Below are 9793 nucleotides of genomic sequence, written 5' to 3'. Positions count from 1 at the left end.
AGAAAGTTCCTGATATTGTCAGAAAAGGAAGTCCAACTCAGTATTTAGTACAACTGTCTGTTTACATGTCTATTTTCTCCATGAGTGTCAAGCTCTGGGAGGTCAGGAACTAAGGCTGACTCATCTCTGGGACAAAACACCAGGCCCAAGATCTGGCACAAAGTAAATGCTCAGTGCATTTGTTGATACTGAACCTCCACTTGGTCACTTCTAATGATGGGGAGCTCACTTTTTCCCAAGGTGACCTCTTTCCTTTAGAGAGGGTGTGTGACCTGAGTGACCACCGGGCTAATGGGGGACAGCCTGCCCCTCATTTATGTACAACCTTCCCAAAACTCAGCTTGTCCATCCAGATTCTGCAGAAGGGGGCTCAGGGCTTAGACATCCCAGTGATAACTGAGACTTTGAGCTTTGACTCAGAGGGAAGCACACGGGCCAGTTCCAGATGACACCCTAAGGCTCATCTTCGGGTGGAAGTCTAAAGTGGTACAGCATTTGGGAGAGTAATTTGAAATGTACATACCTATCAATCTTGCAATTCACTTCTCTGAAACTATCCTATATATCCAAGGATAGTCACTGTAGCATTATTTGTGGCAGCAAACAATTGAAAACCACCCAAATGTCTATCAATAAGAAGAACTAAATAAATTCTCTAAAGTCAAGTCATACAGTGGAAAACTGTGAGCCTTTTATTTTTGTTTTTTTGAGACAGGGTCTCACTCTGTTGCCCAGACTAGACTGCAGTGGCTCCATCACGGCTTACTGCAGCTTCAACTTTCTGGGCTCAAATGATCTTCCCACCTTAGCCTCCCAAGTAGCTGGGACTACAGGTGCACACTACCACACTTGGCTAATTACTTTATTTTTATTTTTGTAGAGACGAGGTCTCACTATATTGCCCAGGCTGGTCTCAAACTCCTGGGCTCAAGAGATCCTCCTACCTAGGCCTCCCAGTGTTGGGATTACATGCGTGAGCCACCACACCTGACCTATTTTTTTTTTTTTTTTGAGATGGAGTCTCACTCGGAGTCTCGCTCTTGTCGCCCAGGCTGGAGTGCTGTGGCGCGATCCCGGCTCACTGCAACGTCTGCCTCCCGGGTTCAAGTGATCCTCCTGCCTCAGCCTCCTGAGTAGCTGGGATTGCAGGCGCGCCACCACACCCGGCTAATTTTTGTACTTTTAGTAGAGACGGGGTTTCGCCATGTTCGCCAGGCTTGTCTCAAACCCCTGACCTCAGGTGATCCAGCTGCCTCAGCCTCCCAAAGTGCTGGGATTACAGGTGTGAGCCACCCTGCCCGGCATGTTTTTTTTTTTCAATAAGGTAGATCTATGTATATTGACATAAGTAGAATTCCAAGACATGTTGCTGTGAGTCTGTAAGACAGAGTGTATAATATCAAGAAAACAGAGAAACCTACAAGCAGTGTAAATTGGTACATCATGTAGGCTATTTGGTAATATCAGTCACCTTTTTTTTTTTTGAGATGGAGTCTTGCTCTGTCACCCAGGCTGGAGTGCAGTGGCGTGATCTTGGCTCACTTTAACCTCCACTCCCGGGTTCAAGCAATTCTCCTGCCTTAGCCTCCTGAGTAGCTGGGAATACAGGTATGCGCCACCATGGCCAGCTAATTTTTTTTTTTTTTTTTTTGAGACAGAGTCTTGCTGTCGCCCAAGCTGGAGTGCAATGGCGCGATCTCGGCTCACTGCAGGCTCCGCCCTCCGGGGTTCACGCCATTCTCCTGCCTCAGCCTCCCGAGTAGCTGGGACTACAGGCGCCCGCCACCACGTCCGGCTAATTTTTTGTATTTTTAGTAGAGATGGGGTTTCACCGTGGTCTCGATCTCCTGACCTTGTGATCCGCCCGCCTCGGCCTCCCAAAGTGCTGGGATTACAAGCGTGAGCCACCGTGCCCGGCCGCCAGCTAATTTTCGTATTTTTAATAGAGACGGGGTTTCGCCATGTTGGCCAGGCTGGTCACAAACTCCTGACCTCAGGTGATCTACCTGCCTTGGCCTTCCAAAGTGCTGGGAGGTGTGAGTCACCGTGCCCGGCCTAAGTCAACTTTTAAAATGCTGTTTAAACTTTTAAAATAACCTCAACTGACTAATCCCCACTAATAGATATTTATATTACAAATAAATATGCAAAATAATGGGTAAAAATACTAATTGCCACATTGTTTGTAATAACAAAATATTGGAAACAAACTTTTTCTCCTTTTGAGACTGGATATATAGAGTGCATGTATTTGATGGGATACTATGCAGGTTTGAAATAAAATGAGGCTGCTCTCCATATCGATATGGAAAGGTCTGCAAGATAGAGTATGAAGTGATGAAAAAAACAAGGTGCAGAATAATGTCTATATGCTTATGAAAAATACATTATATTTTTTTATTATACGTTGGATTTTATTATTTTATTTTATTATTAATATTATTTTATTTTATTATTAATTTTTTGAGACAGCATCTCACTGTGTCACCCAGGCCAGAGTGCAGTGGTGTAGTCATGGCTCACTGCAGCCTCAACCTCCTGGGCTCAAGCAATCCTCCCACCTGAGCCTCCTGAGTAGCTGGGACCACAGGGCTACACCACCACGCCCAGCTAATTTTTGTATTTTTTGTAAAAACAGGGTTTCACCATGTTGCCCAGGCTGGTCTCAAACTCCTGGGCTCAAGTGATGCTCTCGCTTTAGCCTCCCAAAGTGCTGGGATTACAGGTATGAGCCAACACGCCCACTCTGCATCGGATTTGAAATGCATAGAATTCCTGTGGAAGGAATCACAGGGAACTGGAATTGGTTACCTCCAGGAATGAGAACAATAATTGGCAACGGGGAAGGGAAGGACACCTGCTTTTCACTGTACTCCCTATTGAAGCTTTGTAATTTTGAACTGTTTCCTTACAATTAAGGAAGTAAAAAATGTTAAACCATAATTGTAAAACTGGAAGCAAAACAAGCTGTACAAAACAAAACACTTTCTATATGTACATATACATGTTGTGTAGAAAAAGAAAAGAAGGATACACTTCAAACTGGTGGCAGTGGCAGAAGTTCTATGGGACTGGATAACGAAGGGTGGGCAAGGGTGACCTTGACTTTATCTTTTTGTTGTTGTTGGGCTTTTTGTTTGTTTGTTTGCTTGTCTTGCTCTGTCGCCAGGCTGGAGTGCAGTGGCACGATCTCAGCTCACTGCAACCTCCGCCTCCTGGGTTCAAGCGATTCCCCTACTTCAGCCTCCCAAGCAGCTGGGACTACAGGCGTGCACCACTACGCCCGGCTAAATTTTTGCATTTTAGTAGAGTTAGAGTTTCACCATGTTGGCCAGGATGGTCTGGATCTCCTGACCTTGTGATCCACCCGCCTCAGCCTCCCAAAGTGCTGGGATTACAGGCGTGAGCCACCGGGCCCGGCCTTGCTCTGCTTTTTTTGCTTGTTTTCTTTGGGGTTTTATTTTTGTTTGTTTTGGAGTTTTTTGTTTATTTGTTTTGAGATGTCATCCAGGCTGCAGTACATGGTGCTGCATGACATTTTGAGATGTCATCCAGGTGCAATCATGGCTCTCTGCAGCCTCAACCTTCCAGGCTCCAGCAATCCTCCTACCTCAGCCTCTGGAATAGCTGGGACTACAAATGCATGTCACCACATGTAGCTTTTATTTTTATTTTTATTTTTTGTAGAGACAGGGGTTTCATCATGTTGCCCAGGCTGGTCTTGAATTCCTGGGCTCAAGCAGTCTTCCTGCCTCAGCCTCCCATAGGGCTGGGATCACAGGTGTGAACCACCATGCCTGGCCTTGCTCAGATTTTTATGTAATATTTCTGTTAATTGTTACTTTTTTTTTTTTTTTGAGATGGAATCTAGCTAGCTCTGTCACCCTGGAGTGCAGTGGCATGATCTCGGCTCGTTGCAACCTCTGCCTCCCGGGTTCAAGTGATTCTCCTGCCTCAGCCTCCTGAGTAGCTGCGATCACAGGCACCTGCCACTACACCTGGCTAATATTTGTATTTTTAGTAGAGGTGGGGTTTTGCCATGTTGGCCAGGCGGCTGGCTGGTCTCAAACTTCTGACCTCAAGTGATTTGCTCACCTCGGCCTCCCAAACTGCTGGGATTACAGGCGTGAGCCACCATGCCCAGCCTGTTACATCATTTAAAATCCATTTTAATCTTTAAAAGTAGGCTTCAGGTGGAAGGAATACAACCACAGTCTGGCAAAGGAATAAGGCTGACTCTCCTCCTTCTGAGGAAAGGATTCATGTTGTGCTCTTTGTCCCACTTGCCTTCCCCAAGGACAGCCTGGCTCAGTGGAGGCATGGGGGCTACTCCTGGCATCATTCCAGAGAGCCTTTCTTGTCACCTCTTACCCACTTGGCTCCCTATCACCAGTGTTCTGGGCTGGGCTGAGAAGCAGCACAGATTGACTATCAGGTTGTATCTCCAGAAGCCCCATCGATGTCAGGTTGGGCAGAGCCAGCCCAGGAAACAAGGAACGTCTGCCTCTGGCCTCTCACCTCTTTGTTCTCCTATGAAGCCCGGCTTTTTTTTTCTTTTTTTTTTTGAGATAGAGTCTTGCTCTGTCGCCCAGGCTGGAGTGCAGTGGTGCGGTCTCGGCTCACTGCAAGCTCCGCCTCCCAGGTTCATCCCATTCTCCTGCCTCAGCCTCCCGAGTAGCAGGGACTACAGGCGCCCGCCACCACACCCAGCTAATTTTTTGTATTTTTAGTAGAGACAGGGTTTCACCGTGTTAGCCAGGATGGGTCTCGATCTCCTGACTTCGTGATCCACCCGCCTCGGCCTCCCAAAGTGCTGGGATTACAGGCGTGAGCCACTGTACCCAGCCCGCTTTTTTTTTTTTTTTTTTTTTTTTTTTTAGATTTTGGCAGTTACTTGGAATATTCTTTCCCTTTGATACTCCACTACCTTTTTCCTCATATCCCAATTTATAGTTCTGTCTCATCTCATTCAGTGGAGAGGAGGCATCTGAAAAACCCATCAACTAGATATGTAGGGATTTAATGTTACTACATTAATTGTATTTTAGGAGGCATCTAAAAAGGACGATGCTTAACTATGAGGAAAGACACAATAATGATGGAATTCCTGGCACTGGTGGAGAAGAGATCCTGAGGTAGAAAGGCCTTGCTATCACTATTCAGTCATGTTGATAGGCAATGCCACAAAGGGCTTAAGAACGTGGCACTGAGGCTGGGCACCGTGGCTCACGCCTGTAATCCTAACACTTTGGGAGGCCCAGGCAGGAGGACTGCTTGAGCCCAGGAGCTCAAGACCAACATGGGCAATATAGGGAGACCCCATCTCTATACACAACAACAACAACAAAAATTAGCCAGGCATGGTGATGCATGCATGTAGTCTCAGCTAATGGGGAGGCAGAGGTGGGAGGATTGCTTGAGCCGAGGAGGTTGAGACTTCAGTGAGCTGTGATTGCACCACTGCACTCCAGCCTGGGCAACAGAGTGAGACCCCATCTTAAAAAAAAAAAGGCCGGGCCCGGTGGCTCACGCTTGTAATCCTAGCACTTTGGGAGGCCAAGGTGGGCAGATCACGAGGTCAGGAGATCGAGACCATCCTGGCTAACATGGTGAAATCCCGTCTCTACTAAAAATACAAAAAAATTAGCCAGGCGTGGCAGTGTGCACCTGTAGTCCCAGCTGCTGGGGAGGCTGAGACAGGAGAATGGCATGAACCCAGGGCCGAGATCGCTCCACTGCACTCCAGCCTGGGTGACAGAGCAAGACTCCGTCTCAAAAAAAAAAAAGAAAGTGGGCACTGGAGCCAGGCCGCAGGCTGAAAGATTCGTATCTGTCACTTAGCAGCTGTTGAACCTTTGACAAATAACCTGTCTGTGCCTCAGTTTCCAAATCTGCAAGATGGAGATAAGAGTAGCTCCTTTATAGGACTGTTGTGAGGCTGTAATGAGATATTACATGAGAAGCCTGTCGTCTCAGCTACTCAAGAGGCTGAGGCCGGAGTACCACTTGAGCCCAGGAGTTCAAGTCCAGCCTGGACAACATAGTGAGACCCTCATCTCCAATTAAAGAAGAAAAAGAGAGAGAGATTTAATCTCTCTGTAATCCCCATCACTTTGGGAGTCTGAGACAATTGGATCTCTGGAGCCTGGGAGTTTGAGACCAGCCTGGGCAACACAGTGAAACCCCATCTCTACTAAAAATACAAAAATTAGCTGGGCATGGTGGCTTATGCCCATAGTCCCATATACTCAGCAGGCTGAGGCACAAAGAATTGCTCCAGCCCAGGAGGCAGAAGTTGCAGTGAGCCGAGATCGCACTTGGGTAACACAGCAAGTCTCTTTCTAAAAAAAAAAAAAAATCAAAGGGCCTCCAATCTATGCCAGCCACTCCTTAAAATCCCTTTGGTTCTCACCAATCTCTCATATCCCACCACTGCCTCTCAGTGGCCTTCACTCACCAAACCTGTTACTCTTCATCAAAAACTGTACCCCTAGGCCTTTCCCTCAGGCCTCGCTTTTTTTCTTTTTTTCCTCTCACCTCTCCATCCTGTCTCTGTGACCCTGTTATCTCAGTTCCATATCTCAAAAGCCTAGAAAGGCAGACAAGACAGAACTCTCCTTAAAAAGCGATGGGCAGGCCAGCTGTGGTGGCTTACGCCTATAATCCTAGCACTTCGGGAGATCAACGCAGGAAGATAACTTGAGACCAGGAATTGGGCAACATAGTGAGACGCGGTCTCTACACAAAATTTTAAAAATTAGCTGGGCATGGCGGTGTGTGCTGTAGTCCCAGCTACTCAGGAGGCTGAGGCAGGAAGATTGCTTGAGCCCAGGAGTTTGAGGCTGCAGTGAGCCATGATTACACCACTGCACTCTAGCCTGGGTGTCAGAGACTCCATCTCTAAAAAATTAAAAAAGTGAAGGCCAGGCGCAGTGGCTCACACCTGTAATCCCAGCACATCAGGAGGCCAAAGTGGGAGGACTGCTTGAGCCCAGGAATTCAAGATCAGCCTGAGCAACAAAGTGAGATCTCATCCAAAAAAAAAAAAAGAAAGAAAGAGAGAGAGAGAGAGAGAAAGGAAGGGAGGGAGGGAGGGGGAGAGCGAGAGAAAAAAAGAAAGAAAAAGAAAAGAAAAGAAAGAAAGAAAAAAGAAAAGAAAAGAGAAAGAAAAATAAATTAGCCCGGCATGGTGGCACAGGCTTGGATAATTTTTTTAAAATTATTTGTATAGAAGGGGTCCCACTGTGTTGTCCAGGCTGGTCTTGAATTCCTGGCCTCAAACAATCCTCCTACCTTGGCTTCCCAAAGTTCTGGGTTTACAGGCGTGAAGCCTGTGTGTATCGATTTTCTATTGCTGTGTAACAAACAAAACCTCCACAGACCTAGGGGCTCATGACAGCACCTGTTTATTAGCTCAAAATTCTCTAAGTCAGAAGTCTGGGCACAGCTCATCTGGGTTCTCTGCTTGGGATCCCACAAGTCTGAAATCAAGGTGTTGGCCAGGTGTGTCCTCATATGGAGGCTTGACTAGAGAAAGATCAACTTCCAAGCTCCCTCTGGATGTTGGAAGAATTCATTTTCTTGTGACCATATTAGTGAGGCCCTGTTTTCTCACTTTCTGTTGGCAGGGGACCACTTTCAACTCTCAGCTTGTAGAGGTCCCTCTTGGGTCCTCCTCTTGTGGCCCTCTCCACACATGGCATTTGGTCCTTAATGGGAGAACCAGCTGCTCGACAAAATGATTCTGTTAGGTAAAAATACTGTACATTTTTGAAACATGCACCAATTGTTTAGCTCTGTGATTGTGGGCAAGTTTCTTCAAGCAGCCTGAGCCTCAATTTCCTTATTTGTAAAGCTGGGAAAACAATGATGCCCATCTTGGAGGGTTACAGGCACATGGAAAAACAATCAATAAATATAAGCTGCTGTTTACATTTGTTCTTTTTTTAAATTTTTAAATTTTATTTATTTATTTTTTTGAGACAGAGTCTTGCTCTGTCACCCAGGCTGGAGTGCAGTGGCATGATCTCGGCTCACTGCAACCTCCGCCTCCCCGGTTCAAGCGATTGTCCTGCCTCAGCCTCCCAAGTAGCTGGGATTACAGGTGCACACCACCATGCCCGGCTAATTTTTGTGTTTTTAGTAGAGACGGGTTTTCACCATGTTGGCCAGGCTAGTCTCAAACTCCTGACCCCAGGGCATCCACTGCCTCCCAAAGTGCTGGGATTACAGGTGTGAGCCACCACACCAAGCCTACATTAGTTCTAACGAATAGACAGGGTCTAGACACAGAGAGATTAGATGAGTGAGGGGCAGGGTTCCCTACATGGAGAAAACTGCAAGAGCCAAATACTGGAAGCAGGAAAGCTGATGGTTTATTTGCGAAGGGTGTGCGTGTGCGTGTGTACAGAGAACGGTGAAAGAGTAGGTGAACACAGTTTTGCTTATCCCTCCAGTCAGAATTTACCGGATGCTTACTGTGTACCCAGTACCATGAAAGGGTGCCCGGCCAGCAGTGTGAATTCAGCCTGGAAGTGGGAGGGAGCCAAGGAAGAGCTCTGAGTTGGAGAGGGAAGTGGTCTGAGCTTCGGGAAGTTTATCTGCTCCTAGCAGAGTGGTTGACTCAGCAGGAGGGAACCCCCTTCTCTTCTGCACCCTCTCCTCCCTAGCCTCAAAGCTTGCTAAGGACCCAGTTCCCAAGCAGAGACCCAGAAGGGAGTTGCAGAATCTGGCCCTGTCTGGTTAAGACAGACAGAGTGCAACTCCAGATGCCAGTTCCTTTCTTTCTGCTCCTGGATGGCCCCAAAGCTATCCCTTCTCACCACGATGGCCAAGGAGGGATACAGCAATTTCTCTTTTAAATGTTACACGTAGGGCTGGGCACGGTGGCCTCTAATCCCAGCACTTCAGGAGGCCTAGGTAGGAGGATTGCTTGAGCCCAGGAGTTCGAGACCAGCCTGGGCAACATAGGAAGACCCCTGTCTCTAAAAACAAAATTAGAAAAATAAAGTTCTAAATGTGGGAAATCATGCTGGGCACTCAACTACAGCAGCTCACTTGGGCACTTGTCCACACTCACAAATATAGCCCTGGGACCCCAAAGTCACTGTCCCACCCTCACACCATGGGCAGATGGACTCAAACTAAGCCAGGCTTTTGGCTTTCTGCCACTCGCCTCTTCTCTCTGAAATGAATCCTGTCCTGATCATCAGTTCCTTGCTCACAGGGCCATTAAGCGCAGTTCACACAAACAAGCCACGATGCCTTGAGGTTGAGACTGGGAGGTATGTTAAGGGAGCATGGAGCCAGCCATTCTGCAGATGGGGAAACTGAGGCAAAGAAAAAGGAAGTGACTTGCCCAGGCTCAGGCAGTGAGCCCAGGACAGACCAAGACTGAAATCTGACAATCATCCCAGGGTTTATACACATACACACACACACACACACACACACACACACACACCCCACAATTTGAGTTACTCTCAAATTCAGACATCTGTGGGTTGAACAAAGCTTTTTTTTTTTGAGCCAGAGTCTTGCTGTGTTGCCCAGGCTGGAGTGCAGTGGTGCGATCTCGGCTCACTGCAACCTCCACCTCCTGGGTTCAAGTGATTCTCCTGCCTCAGCCTCCTGAGTAGCTGGGATTAAAAGCACCCACCACCATTCCTGGCTAATTTTTGTATTTTTAGTAGAGACAGGGTTTCACCATGTTGGCCAAGCTGGTCTTAAACTCCTGAGCTCAAGTTATGTGCTGGCCTTAGCCTCCCAAAGTGCTGGGATTACAAGTGTAAGC

This window comes from Nomascus leucogenys, chromosome 13 (assembly GCF_006542625.1).
Source record: "Nomascus leucogenys isolate Asia chromosome 13, Asia_NLE_v1, whole genome shotgun sequence".
NCBI lineage: Eukaryota > Metazoa > Chordata > Mammalia > Primates > Hylobatidae > Nomascus > Nomascus leucogenys.
The sequence above is the reverse complement of the archived record's forward strand: the minus strand, read 5'-3'. Positions refer to the sequence as shown.